This window comes from Danio rerio, chromosome 17 (assembly GCF_052040795.2).
Source record: "Danio rerio strain M-AB ecotype USA chromosome 17, GRCz13ab, whole genome shotgun sequence".
Taxonomy (NCBI): Eukaryota; Metazoa; Chordata; class Actinopteri; order Cypriniformes; family Danionidae; genus Danio; species Danio rerio.
Window position 1 is genome coordinate 12054635 of NC_141037.1, and position 14324 is coordinate 12068958.

A 14324-nucleotide genomic window follows, 5' to 3' on the forward strand; every position below is an offset into this window, starting at 1 on the left:
GACTTAAAGTCAAATGGACAAAGGACTCCATGAGTTTGAACCCCACTCTTAGTAGAAACAAGTGAGTTTTAAATGCACTAATGTACATGTGAACGGTTGCCTTACCAACAAATTAGTCTCTCGGTTGCTATTAAAATGAAGTCAACATGGTCACCAGTGGTTACCAACTTATAAATGAGGCTACTCACTGAACACATGATCATAGTGAGAAAGCGCACCAAACGTTGTATTCGGAATTATAGAGTCTCCACTAAACCAGTTTTCTTCTGCCTCTTTTAATCCAACCCAGTGTCATTTATCAGAAAAGAACCAGTGGTGTATTGATTCGCAGCACCCAGTGGTAAAAGCCAACCCTTTCCTCTTGACATGTCAGGTATGACAAACAAAAAAAAACAAACAAAAATACCACATCAAATTAAGCCCATGCTGGAAACCACTCTACAATATCAAGAAATTATTCCAGCCAAAAACAAGGCAATAAAAAAAAAGTTTGAGAACGGGACTTAAAGCATTATCTAGGCCTGACAGAACCAGGATGGCCGAGTGGTTAAGGCGTTGGACTTAAGATCCAATGGACAAATGTCCTCGTGGGTTCGAACCCCACTCCTGGTAGGAGGAACTGAGCTTTAAATGCACTAATATACATGTGAACAGTTGACGTACAAACAATGGAGTCTCTTATTTGCCCTTAAAATGAAATTTCATCCAGTGGCCTACACATGAATATAGTAAGAAATTATATAGTAAGATTATAAGTAAGCAGCTCCTGCTGATGGAGCTATTGAGTCTCCATTAAACCAGTTCTCTTCTGCCTTTTTTCCTCCAACCCAGTGTTATTTATAGGAAAAGAGTCAGTGTTATATTAATTTGCAGCACCCCGTGGCAAAGCCAACCCTTTACCTTTAACATGTCAGGTACGACAATCAACAGAAAAAAAATAACACATCGAAATTAAGCACATACTGATAATCCCTCTTCTACAATATCAAGAAATCAGTCATGCCAAAAAACACATCTACAAGGCAAAACATCATCATTGATGCCAACTTGGACAAGGCAACTTAAAGCATATATTATTATATCAATAAAAAATCATCATCTGGTTTTCATAATGCAGGTTTAGAAACTGGTTTTGAACGAATAGTGAACAGAACCAGGATGGCCGAGTGGTTAAGGCGTTGGACTTAAGATCCAATGGACAAATGTCCTCGTGGGTTCGAACCCCACTCCTGGTAGGAAATATAGAGTTTTAAATGCATTAATGTACATGTGATAAGTTACCTTACCAACCAATTAGTCTCTTAGTTGCCATTTAAATTAAGTTTCCTTCAGTCATCAATGGTAACCAACTAACAAGTGAGCCTACTCACTGAACACATGATCATAGTGAGAAGCTGCACCAAAACACCATATTCACGTATTATTGTATTTCAGAGTTATCGAGTCTCCAATAAACCAATTCTCTTCTGCCAATCCTCCACCCTCCCTGTGTCATTTATTGAAAAAGAACCAGTGCTATATTGATTCTCAGCACCCTGCGGTAAAGCCAACCCTTCCCCCTTGACCTGTCAGGTACGACGAACAAAAGTAACCTAAAAAATAACACATCGAAATTAAGCACATGCTGAGAATCACTCTTCTACAATATCAAGAAATCATTCGCCCCAAAAAGCCACTGTAATTACCAGACGAGAGCCCTCAGAGAAGATAATGACGGCTTGCTCTTCAAAGACCACTCTCTGGCCCCCCTTTTGCTGAGATCCAGCAGGGTTTTTGGGAGATGGACAGGTTGAGAGTGCTGCCCCTGCTGATGGAGAAGCTATGGAAAAGCAGGAACAATTGAACACTCATTAGCATGGCAAAGGTCTGCTCATTACAAGAGTCGCTCATTACAGAGCCGCTCTCAGATGAAAGAGCCGATCGGACTCAACATAAAGAGGTGTCCACTATTTTTTAAAAAAGGGGGTTAGAATTAGAAACAGAGGATAAACACCCCCATCTGTGAACCAAATGATTTGACATGTCTGGTCTGCCAGTGGATACCAAAGACATCAATAAGCACAAACCAGTCAACCAAAAAACAATATACATATATATATATATATATATATATATATATATATATATATATATATATATATATATATATATATATATATATATATATATATATTTGCTGTTTGTTCAAACTACTTATTTAAAATGAACTGAATCAACACAATTCTTGAGTTGTTAATCCAATTAAATTTGTAAAAACTAAGAAGTTTAAATTAATTCCTCCATGTTGCACTAACACAAATCAGTTGTGTGGAACCCCAAATTTTTTTCAGTGCACATCATCCTTGGAAATTCTCATAATATGCTAATGGTAAATAGTTTCTGGAGAAATAAAAGATATTCAGAAATAGACATAGATTAATATAAAAAATAATTGGCATAAACTAATTTTGATGACTGTTGCTTTGCATAAAATAAAATGGAAAGGAGTGCATTAATACAGATACCTCCTCAAAATGTTATTGGTTGATATAAAAAAAAAACAGGCAATAACTAGGAAATGGCTAATTGAGAATTGAGAGGGCATCTTACCAATCATAAATGATGATTGATAAATTTACAAAAGAAAAAAGTTTACAAAATGTTATCATGGAAGATGATTTTCACTTAATATTCTAATGATTTTGGCATAAAAGAAAGATCCATAATTTGACCCATACAATGTACCTGTAGTCCAAGGTCAAATATTAGGTGTAAATAGGAGCCTATTTGTCCATTAATTCCAACAAGTGAAAAATCAGCAATGCCTGTTTTTTTTCTTCTTTAAATGTTGAGTACCAGCATTAAGCTGTCACATTGAATTTGAGAGTTAAATATGAATAAATAACTAAATATATAGCAAAGTCCACAGCTGAATAACTTTTCTGTGGAAAATGTTTCAGTCTGTGGTCAGTCTATTGTTCATACATTGCAGTTTTAACCACTGTGATGTTGCGTTCCATAAAAATAAGTGGAAAATACCCTTTGTACTTGCCAAAAGTCAATTTGTACGCTCATCCAGTACTTGGCAAGTGTTGATTTTGGACCCTGCATGTGCACCATCAAAAACGCAGCAGTGATCTCCTTCCCCAAAGTCATTATCAGCTGTCAAGGTCTTACTTATGAGCTCTGAGCTCTCAGGAGACACTGGGATAAGTGTGCTGGTCAATGGGGGAGGTGAGGGCCGGTGGGGTCCCGCTCCTAAACGAGGGGCCGAGGAGGAACAGAGGAGATTCAGAGTGATGAAGGAGTCTTTGAAGAGATGGAGATGGAGAGATGATGGCTCTTTGAGGTCTGCCTGGGCACTGAAGGGCTTTTGTGTGGAAACCTCCTGCAAGAACAGTTCACGTTACTGCAGGACAATGGCTGGTTAAACTGCGCACAGAAAGAGGTTAATCCACAAAGAATAGGCCGGCGGCCGGTAAAGCTAGTGACACAGGGCCTGGAGAAAAGCATTAGTCAATAAAGCACTAATTAAAGTGTTTGCTTGGTGAGCCGTGCAGAAGGCGATCAAAGCAGAACGCCGTTGTGTCACAAATGGGGAAGATGCTTAAGGGGACGCGTTCACTCGGCATTAAGGAAGAATGGGAACACACACCGAGCAGCTGCACAACTATAAGGGAAAATTCTGTCATCGTTTACTCACCCTTTACTTTACTAGAAATCTGTTTCTTTCTTCTGTTAAACACAATAGATGATATTTTGTAAAAATGCTGGTAACAGGCACCCATTGACTTCAATATAATTTTCCCCCCTGCTATGGAAGTCCATGAGTGCCAGCAACCAGGATTCTTCAAAATATATTATTTTGTGTTCAACAGAAGAAATACACTCATAAAGGTTTAAAACCACATGTGTATGATTTTCACTTTTGTGTAAACGTTCCCTATAAGATACAATGGATGAAAAATAACTCCTGGTCATTTCCAGCAGGCACACAATGACGTTTATCTTTAGTTCTATTTTGGTTGTGACGTCAAGTGACCAAAATGTAACATCAGTTTGTTGTCTAATACTGGCGTCAGCTGACATCTAAGACCAACGTCATCTGGCATTTGGTTGGTATTAGGCTTGTTGCATTTACTAACTAAAATCTCACATCATTTTAGTACCACGATATAACTTCCATCCAACAATAAAGTCTAACATCAGTATAGGTTTATCTTTGGTAGGTTTTATGTTGTGTAATCACCTAACTACATTCATTCATTCATTCATTCATTTTCTTTTCGGCTTAGTCCCTTTATTACTCATATAGTTCCACACACTTAAGGCTGATTTATACTTCTGCGTCAAACACCGGCGTATGCTACGGCGCTGACGCATAGCCCATCGCCGTGGCCGTCGCCGTCACTGACGTGCACCTCTCAAAAATTGTAACTACACGTCGCAACAACGCGTAGCGCAAGCTCTGTGATTGGTCGGCTTGCTAGTGCCAACGAGTCTGGGCGGGATCGAGAGCCGCGCATCGGCGCGAGCGAATTTTTACAAGTGTGGAGTCCCGTGAAGGAGCTCCGGATGGAAAGTTTTGTTCTGTGTTTACCTAATGGTTAAAGTTGTTGCACGTCCGCCGGTTCCTGCCTCAAAATGAGCAAGTTTGAGTCACTTGTACATCCAGGAAGTGTTCAGAATAGCAAAACAGAAGCGAAGAAACTCGACACAGAGGAACATTTACACCTCACTGCCCACTAGCGTTTCGGAAGTGTTAATGCAGACCAACGGAGACAGCGCGCAGAAGTATAAATGCACAGCCACGCGCGTTGCCTGTGCCGTGAGTTGCGCCGGTCACTTGACGCAGAAGTATAAACCAGGTTTTAGAGCTGACCAGCCCATTTGGAGCTGGCTCCGACCTCCATTTATACCCTTTTCTGTCATGGTCGTGGTTAGGAAAAGGAGCGAGGACTCAGGTGCAGCTAATAATGGGTGTTTATTAATAATAAAATTAAAATAAAAGGCAAAAAAAAAACTACCCCGAGGGGGAAAACATTAACAAAACACACAAACTTGGTTGGGCTGGCAGGACAAGGCAAGGCAAGGCAAGACTGGAGCAGGAACACAGGGGGAGTGTAGACGACAAACTGGCACAGGACTGAAAACATGAGGGGATTATAAAGCAAAAGTAAATTGACAAACAGGTGAGCATGACAAACTAATAATGAGTTAACAAGGAGGGTGGGACTAGACAATAGACGGGAGAGCGCATGACACAGAGAGACAACACAAGCCATGCGCTCACATAAAACAGGACAAGAACATGCAGCCAATGAGAGAACTCATTAACCACATGTTCACGACAACTCAAGCACAACACTGAAGCACACCACAAAAGCACGTGACCACAATGTAAACACATAGCCACGTGCTTTAACAGATGCAAGACACGAGCACACGATGAATGAAAACTCACCGTGCGCTCACACACGCAGCGTGCATGCTTCATCCCAGCGCTGACCAAAACCGAAACCAACTAGACTGAGACGCGGGGAATGAAACACCACGCTGCAGACAGACAAAAACACAAACACGAGTACAAGAGCGCGCGTCCAAGGCATGCAAAGTCCGCGCAGCCGCATCAAGCGGGAGCGCACACACTCTGGGTACACCTCCCACGGCGCGCGCGCACACAGAGACAGAAACAAGTGCTCGACCCAAGAAAACTCGAGCCAAGCACAACAGAACTAGACATGAATAGTGTCCGAATTCTGCCACCAAAACAAGAATTTATAAGACCAGAGTGGCAGAACGCTGACATTTTTCCATACTGTAAAACAGTGAAAATAAATAAATGAAATAAATTAACTTATATTTTTCTAAAGAGTAGCTTTGACTTAATGAAAATGAGTTATGGTAACTCAAACTGATTACTTTTTAGCAGAACTCAAACAGAATGAGTTATGAATTCATTTTTTGTAGTAACACTAAAGCCTGGTTTATACTTCTGCATCAAGTGATCTGAGTGTCCCACGGCGCATGCAACGCGTGTAGCTGTGCATTCATACTTCTACGCGCTGTATCTGTTGATTTGCAATGACACTTCCGAAATGCCTAGTTGGCAGTGAGGTGTTTATGTTTTTCTGTGTCAAGTTTCTTCGCTGATGTTTTTTTTTTTTGCTCCCTTAATGTACAAGTGGTTCAAACTTGCTCATTTTGAGGCAGGAACTGGTGGACTTGCAACAACTATAACCATGAGGTAAACACAAAACAAAACTTTTCATCTAAAGCTCCATCACGGAACTATACACTTATAAACAGTCACTCCAACGGACTCGCCCGGCTCTCGGTTCTGCCCACACTCATCAGCAATTCCAAGCCGACCAATCACAGAGCTTGCACTATGCATCGTTGTGACGTGTAGTTACATTTTTTGAGAGGTGCACGTCAGCAAAACCGGTGGCGAGGGCTATGCGTCCACACGTACAGTAGTGTACACGTGCACTTGACGCAGTACTATAAATCAGCCTATAGTATACGTGAGCACTTGACGCAGAAGTATAAATGAGCCTTAATGCTAAAAGCAATGCCAAACCATTTGAGCATGTATAACTGTTTGGATTTGATTCATTCAATTAACTGAACTCATAATGATTTAATAACTGAACTTAAAATGTTTAAGTTACTAATGCTCAAAATGTTTAATGATATCAACACAAATAATATATAACTCTGTGTATAAAAGTACTCAAACTATTTGGTTTAAAAACTTAAATGGTTTGCCGCAATCAATTTCCTTAAACAGTTTAAGTTAACTTATCAGGTTTCACAGTGTACTTTTAAGGGGATTTAAGGGGATTTTCTATTATTTTGCAATTGATTTAGATACTACAGTTAATAATAATAATAATAATAATTTGTGTTACTCTGTGAAAATAAAGCAACAAAAAAGTTACAGTAAACAGTTTATCCTAAATGGGTTGCCTTACAGTATGTGCTTTCAAATGATGACTGGATCATCTAAGATGGATCTTACTGTAATACAAGATATATAAAGGGGTTTTAAGTGACCTGTTTAATAAATAGGCATTTTAGTAGAACATAGTTGTAAAGCAGGCATAGTTTTGAATGAAATACAACAACACTGTAGATGTGCTGATCAACAAATTGGCTACAGTCACAATGTAGGTGTGGTGATGATGAAACAAATAGGTTCCTCCAAGTATCTCTAACAGAGCCAGTTTGGAACAAAAAAAGCCCCTCTGATAACCAGGATGGCAGAGAGGTTAAGGTGTTGGACTTAAGATCCAATGGACGTATGTCCTCGTGGGTTCAAACCCCACTCCTGGTAGCATGTTGCCACAATTACAAGTCACTGTTATTTCCTAAAATATAAATAAATAAGAAATAAGCTTGTAGCATTAACCATTCTTAAAGACAGGGTGGTTAACCCTTCTTCTGATGAAAGCTGTACATATTTAAGATACAAAGATTGTCATATGGGTCAGTGTTGACCCAAAAGCTATACCATTATTACACCATAAAAACTGTAAGAGGACTTCAACACTCCATCTCTTCTGGTACATTTAACTGAATATATAGCCTTTACTGTAGTCAAAAGGAGCCTATGAAGAAAACAAAAGCACTGTCTATTATACACTGCTGGAGTGGTTAAGGTGTTGGACTTATTGACCTTATTCTAAAATGCGGAAGTGCGCCTGTTTTCGCGATTGTCTTAGAACTTCCGTTTCAGTCGCCTATGGGAGAAATGACAAGGAATAATAAACGGCAAAAAACGGTCAAACTACTTGCTCTACAAACAAATGTTTGCATGACTATACAGACCAAGTAGAATAATATAACAAGGAAATATCAGTTTGCAACATCAAACGGCGAAACGAGCAGTTTTTAATGTCTAAAAATGAAGGGAAGTGAATGAGACCGGAAGTCTCGTGCCAAAAAGATTGAAATGGCAGCGCCCGCTCGTCTGCAGAGAATAAGGTCAATAGGATCCGAAGGACAAATGACTTAGTGGGTTCAAACCTCACTCTTGGTAAACTTTTAAATGCATCAATGTGGTTAACACCAAAAGGGTTCTCGAAAGTCCTGTTTATGCCTACCAATCATGTCCATCCATTTAAAAGTGGTGGTACACCTACTCTTGCAAGTACAGTAGGTATCACTGCAGCAAGAAGACCTCCAAGTGGGAGGGATTTATGCCACAAGTAGGCTGGGTTTATGGTGGATGTAGGTGTAGAGGTTAATGAAACACAACAGGTTACTGTAAGGTTGAGTTTGGGGGTTGGGGTTGGGGTAGGTGTAGATACTCATCAAACACAATAGGCTGGACTCTGTGTCATGTATATGACATTAAATTAGGGATGGGAAGATTCATCGATATGTATCGATACGCGGTCATGCGCGTGCACGATGCGAGTGCATCGGTTGAGCAGCAGAGGATGAATGAAATTTTGGAAGCAAATCGAGATGCATCGGTTTTTGCGAGATGCATCGATTTTTCCGAGATACAGCTTATATTTTTAATATAGAATGTATTTTTTTATTTATTAACAAGTGTTGTCAACCTGTTTTTGGCGCATAATTTAATCGACCTACATAAAGTAAGCCTTAGCAACGGATTTGCGGATGTGTACACTTTCACTACAACTCAGTGTATCAGGTGTGCGGATGAAGCTAGTGGTGCGCCCTCAGAAAACGCGAGAAGCAAAACAAACATTTTAGTCCCCACTGAGTTTTAAATCTAAAGTATGGCAAGCAACATTATGGATTTAAGGATGGACGACATGACAGGACAGATGCAATTTGCAAAATGTGCCGCGCATCTGTAAAATACGCGGGCAGTATGACTAATCTGAAATCTCACTTAAAGCGGCGCCTCAGTGTTGTTGTGAAAGCATTTTCCAGTGTTCCTGCATCCCCGGCTTTCGCACTGCTTCAACCAGCTCCAAAAGTGGTGAGAAAAGTATTGCAAGTTTTTTTTCCGTGCGCAACAGTTCTGCTCGCTCTACTCCAATAACGAATGCTATTGCATTGTTCATCTGCAAAGATATTAAGCCTAGTGTCACGGAGAACGAAGGTTTTAAACACCTCTTCCTGTTTATTTTTATTTAATTATAATAATAATAATATTAATAATAATAATGATAAAAATAATGGGTGTCACGGTGTCACAGTGGGTAGTTTGACCACCTCACAGCAAGAAGATTGCTGGTTTGTTATATTTTTATTAGCCTGTTGTTTACAGTGACAGTGATGTTTCAAAGCAACATAACACTGCTAGTTCACGACCTTAAGTTTTGAATAATCAGTGGCAAAATATCTTTGTAAAACTTGTTTTCATAGTTGAAAAGTTAAATCACAATTCTTGTTGTGCAATGGTAAACCTTTATGTTGAAAGAGTGCAAATATATATATATATATATATATATATATATATATATATATATATATATATATATATATATATATATATATATATATATATATATATATATATATATATATATTAATATATATTGCACTTATACATTCTGTTTATCTTGAAAATACTTAAATAATATGTGCTATATGTTCTAAAATGGCCCTCTACTGTAAACTGACACTCTGGCTCTGAGAGAAGAGCCAGTTTGTAAAAAAAGTCTTGGTTTTGCTTGGTTAAAAAATAATCAAACTCATTCAATGGCACAGCATCCTCTTTCACATCATCTCATAAACTTGATCTAATTAGTTAGTGCTGAAATATCGCATTGTATCGTGATATGGGTGTGAATCGTATCGTGTTGCATCGCAATGTCACAAATGTATCGCTAATATATCGGATCGTATTCTTTGTATCGAGATGTGTATCGGATCGGCATTATAGCTTAGATGCCCAACCCTACATTAAATATATCTGCTTTCCACATGAGTGTTTTATCCAAGATGGATCCTAATACAAGGTATTTATAGTGTTTTAAGCTCCCTCTTTAATAAACAAGTGCTTTAGTAAGACATTGCGAAAGTTTTGAATGAAATACAACAACAATGTAGGTGTGCTGATCAAGAAACTAATAGGTTCCTCCAAGTGCCTTTAAAAGAGCTTCATTCATTCATTTTCTTGTCGGCTTAGACCCTTTATTAATCCGGGGTCGCCACAGCAGAATGAACCGCCAACTTATCCAGTAAGTTTTTATGCAGCGGATGCCCTTCCAGCCCCAACCCATCTCTGGGAAACATTCACACACACATTCACACACACACTCATACACTATGGACAATTTAGCCCACCCAATTCACCTGTACTGCATGTCTTTGGACTGTGGGGGAAACCGGAGCACCCAGAGGAAACCCACTCGAAGGCAGGGAGAACATGCAAACTCCACATAGAAACGCCAACTGAGCCAAGGTTCAAACCAGCAACCCAGCAACCTTCTTGCTGTGAGGCGACGGCACTACTTACTGCGCCACTGCCTCACCCTAAAAGAGCTTATATAGAACACAAAAGCTTGTCTATTAACCAGGATGGCCGAGAGGTTAAGGCGTTGGACTTAAGATCCAATGGACAAATGTCCTCGTGGGTTCGATCCCCACTCCTGGTAGTATGTTGCTGCAATTAAAAGTGACTGTTACTTCCTTAAAAAAAAAAAGAAAAGAAAAAGATATAAGTAAACCTAAAACAGGGGTGTCCAAACTCAGTCCTGGAATGGCCGGTGTCCTGCACACACCTCCCTAAAACTTTCTAGTATACCTAGAAAGAGCTTGATTAGCTGGTTCAGTTGTGTTTAATTAGGGTTGGAACTAAAATATGCAGGACACCGGCCCTCCAGGACTGAGTTTGGACACCCCTGACCTAAAAGAAATAAGCTTGCAGCATTAACCATCCTTAAAAATAGAATGACAGGGTGGTTAACCCATCTGCTGTGCACATTTAAGATATAATGATTGTCTTATGGGTCAGTGTTAATCCAAAAGCTATACAATTAATAAACCATAAAAACTACAGGAACCAGGATGACTGAGTGGTTAAAGTGTTTGACTTAAGGTCCAATTGACAAATGTCCTCGTTGGTTCAATCCCCACTCCTGGTAAACCTTTAAATTGCATCAATGTGATTACCATCAAAAGAATTCCCGAAAGTCCTGTTCACACCTGCCAATCACATCCATCCATTTAAACCTGGTGGTACACCTACTGTACTCTTGCAAGTAGGTAAAGATGCACCTCGGAGACCTCCAAGCGGGAGGGAGCACGCCAAAAGTAGGCTGGGTTTAGATTTGGTCTAGATGTAGATTTAGATGAAACACCACAGGTTACTGTGAGGTTGAGTTTAGGGTTAGGTGTAGCTGGCGACATTTATAAAACACAATAGGTTGGACTCTGTGTCATGTACAAAACATAAAAACTCCAGGAGGTTTGTACAGTCCACTTAGAGATTTTCCATACTCTTGAGATTGATTTAGAGAGTACTGTTAAAAATTGTGTCACTTTAATAATTGTGAAAATAAATGTAAAAGTAAATCAAAGTCATAAAAGAAAACAGTTTATCCAAAGCAAGTTGACTTTTATACAGTACCTACTGTATATCTGCTCTCCACATGATTGTTTCATCCAATGGGCAATGCGTTGGCTCAGTGGTTAGCACTGTCATCTCACAGCAAGAAGGTTGCTGGTTCAAGTCCTGGCTGGATCAGTTGGTGTTTCTCTGTGGAGTTTGCATGCGTTTGCTCCAGTGTTTGCTCCAGTTTCTCTGTGGTGTATGTGTGTGTATGGATGTTTCCTAGTACTGAGTTGCAGCTGGAAGGATATCTGCTGTGTAAAACCTATGCTGGATAAAATATTGGTTCATTTCAATGGGGTGACCCCTGATAAAAAAAGGGAATACACCAAAGGAAAATGAATGAATGAAGGTTTCATGCCGGATGGATCCTAATACAACGTATATATAGTGTTTTTTGTACCTGCTAAATTAACAAGTGCTTTAGAAAGACATTGTGATAGTTTTGATTGAAATACAACAACACTGTTGGTGTGGTGATCAACAAATACAGTCACTCTGTAGCTGTGGTGATCAAGAAACTAACAGGCTAAGTACCTCTGAAGGAGCCTATTAAAAAAACAAAAGCAGCTGACTCTAACCAGGATGGCCGAGAGGTTAAGGCGTTGGACTTAAGATCCAATGGACATATGTCCTCGTGGGTTCGAACCCCACTCCTGGTAGTATGTTGCTGCAATTAAAAGTGAATATTATTTCCTTAAAAAACTAAATGAAGTGTGGTTGTAGCATCAAGGATGACAGGGTAGTTGCAACTCAACAGAAGGGTTTTCTGAGTTAAGGGTCAAAAATGACCCCTTGATCATGATAACAGCAGGAATAAAACCCTAAATTAATTTTATTTTAAGTTTGATGGCTTTTTCTAAAATGAACCCAACATTAGTATAAAAATTAACCATTTTCTATTTTCATGAAGGCTGTACATGTTTAAGACACAATGATTGTCCTACGAGTCAAAGTTGATCCACCAGCTATACCATTTTTCTACTATAAAAACTACAGGAGGACTCCAGCACTCCATCTCTACAGGTATATTTAACATTTGAAAACAGTATTTACCCTTTACTTTAGTTAAAATGAGTTTTAACTAAAGAAAACAAAAGCATCTACTTCTAACCAGCATGGCTGAGTGGTTAAGGCGTTGGGCTTAAGATCCACTGGGCAAATGTCCTCATGGGTTCAAAAACCATTCCTGGTAGGTTGTTGCTATACTTAAAAGTGATTGTTTTCTGAAAAAAACAAGATTATTTTACACCACAAAATGTACAAGAGCACTCCTGAACTCCATGTACATCAAGCATTAGAACATATACCCTTTACTTTAGTCAAAAACAAGTGATGCCCACCGATTAAACTGATGAAATACAACACACTGGCGAGGAAAAACCTAGACATTGACACAGTTTACGCTGAAGATGAGATTATTTCTTTGTGCAAAATAGATTTGACAATTGAAATAGACAAGGGTCAAGCGAAAAACAGATTTCTAAGACCACATAAGGGTAAGGGTGTTGACGTTAAAGTTTGACAAAAAAAATGTCCTTGTGAGTTGATTCCTTATGGATTTCTGAAACCTTAAGATGTTTAGGCAAGCCTACAAATCAGAGTTTCTCACACAGGAGACAGAATACTAGAAGAAAATCACATCAAATATTCACATGCCGGTGTGCCGAGGTCATTTTAATAACCAGATGTTTGTTTTTCCTCAGAAACCTCTTACCCTGCCCTCCTATGTGTACAATGGCTGTGTGTTTCTGACGAAATGGGTCTCGTCTCACATGAGCACTCCATTCTATGAGTGCTAATAAGAAGCATGTCAGTAGGGACGCCTGCTGTTTCGGAAAGTGAGAGGAAGTGAGTCTGATGACTGACAGGTTGTATATAGATGCTATCCACACCTTCTAGCGCACAGAGTAAGAGCTGATCTCTCCGTCGCTATGGCAGCCCTGCAATATTAAACCAGCAGAAACCATGGTTACTGACTTATGTGTGCTTACCATCCCTGCAAGACTGGAGCCGATTTAATGAATGCACTCTTTTTGCTGTTTTACAATGCATTCAGAGGCAATTTCAAGTGATTTGCACGTAATCAAATATGCATGGACTTTTCTTAAATACAGTGCATCAGGAAAGTATTCATCGTGCTTTACTTTTTCCACATTTGTTTATGTTATAGCCTTATTACAAAATGAATTAAAGTAATTTATTTCCTCCTAATTCTACACACAATATCCCATAATGACAATGTATTTTTTTTATTGTTACAAATATATTAAAAATGAAAAACCTGAAAAATCACATGTACATAAGTATTCACAGCCTTTGCCGTGAAGCTCTAAATTGAGTTCAGGTACATTCTGTTTCCACTGATCATTCTTAAGATGTTTCAGTAGCTTCATTGGAGTTACCTGTAGTAAATTCAGTATTGATTGGGCATTATTTGAAAAGGCATACACCTGTCTAAGGTCTCAGGATTGACAGTGCATGTCAAAGCACAAACCAAGCCAATAATACTGTAGCTACAAAAAGCTCCATATATGTGATTTCATTAGTATACAAAGCACATTTGAATGATGCCCAATGGTTGGAGCATTATGACTCTATACACGACCCAGCACAGTACCAGTGACCAGGATGGCTGAGAGGTTAAGAAGTTGGACTGGTAAATCAATGAAAGTTTTAAATGAAGTTATGATACACAGCAATTATCTCATCAGCAAACTAGTATTTAACAGCTGTTTCTAAGTGCATGAGCCAGAAGCAAAGTCTTTTGAAAATCATGAAGTAACCAGGATGGTCAAGTGGG

General features: G+C 39.2%; 1 long non-coding RNA gene and 5 other non-coding genes across 7 annotated transcripts in view; 5 read left to right on the forward strand and 1 right to left on the reverse strand.

The window, feature by feature from the left end:
* Window positions 1-14324, reverse strand: part of LOC147833022 (uncharacterized) — a 59777-nt gene that overhangs the window by 19225 nt on the left and 26228 nt on the right. Inside the window, exon 3 of one of the 2 annotated variants that reach the window (XR_015513022.1) lies at window positions 2225-3367. The exons of the other annotated variant lie outside the window; for it this stretch is intronic. This is a non-coding gene — a long non-coding RNA (uncharacterized LOC147833022). Of the gene's footprint in view, window positions 1-2224; window positions 3368-14324 lie in introns of those variants that run through there. 2 annotated transcript variants of the gene reach the window in all.
* trnal-uaa (transfer RNA leucine (anticodon UAA)) lies at window positions 530-612 on the forward strand. The gene has a single exon. It is a non-coding gene; the product is annotated as a tRNA-Leu (tRNA).
* trnal-uaa (transfer RNA leucine (anticodon UAA)) lies at window positions 1153-1235 on the forward strand. Its single transcript has one exon. It is a non-coding gene; the product is annotated as a tRNA-Leu (tRNA).
* Window positions 7236-7318, forward strand: trnal-uaa (transfer RNA leucine (anticodon UAA)). Its single transcript has one exon. It is a non-coding gene; the product is annotated as a tRNA-Leu (tRNA).
* On the forward strand, window positions 10483-10565 carry trnal-uaa (transfer RNA leucine (anticodon UAA)). The gene has a single exon. It is a non-coding gene; the product is annotated as a tRNA-Leu (tRNA).
* trnal-uaa (transfer RNA leucine (anticodon UAA)) lies at window positions 12101-12183 on the forward strand. Its single transcript has one exon. It is a non-coding gene; the product is annotated as a tRNA-Leu (tRNA).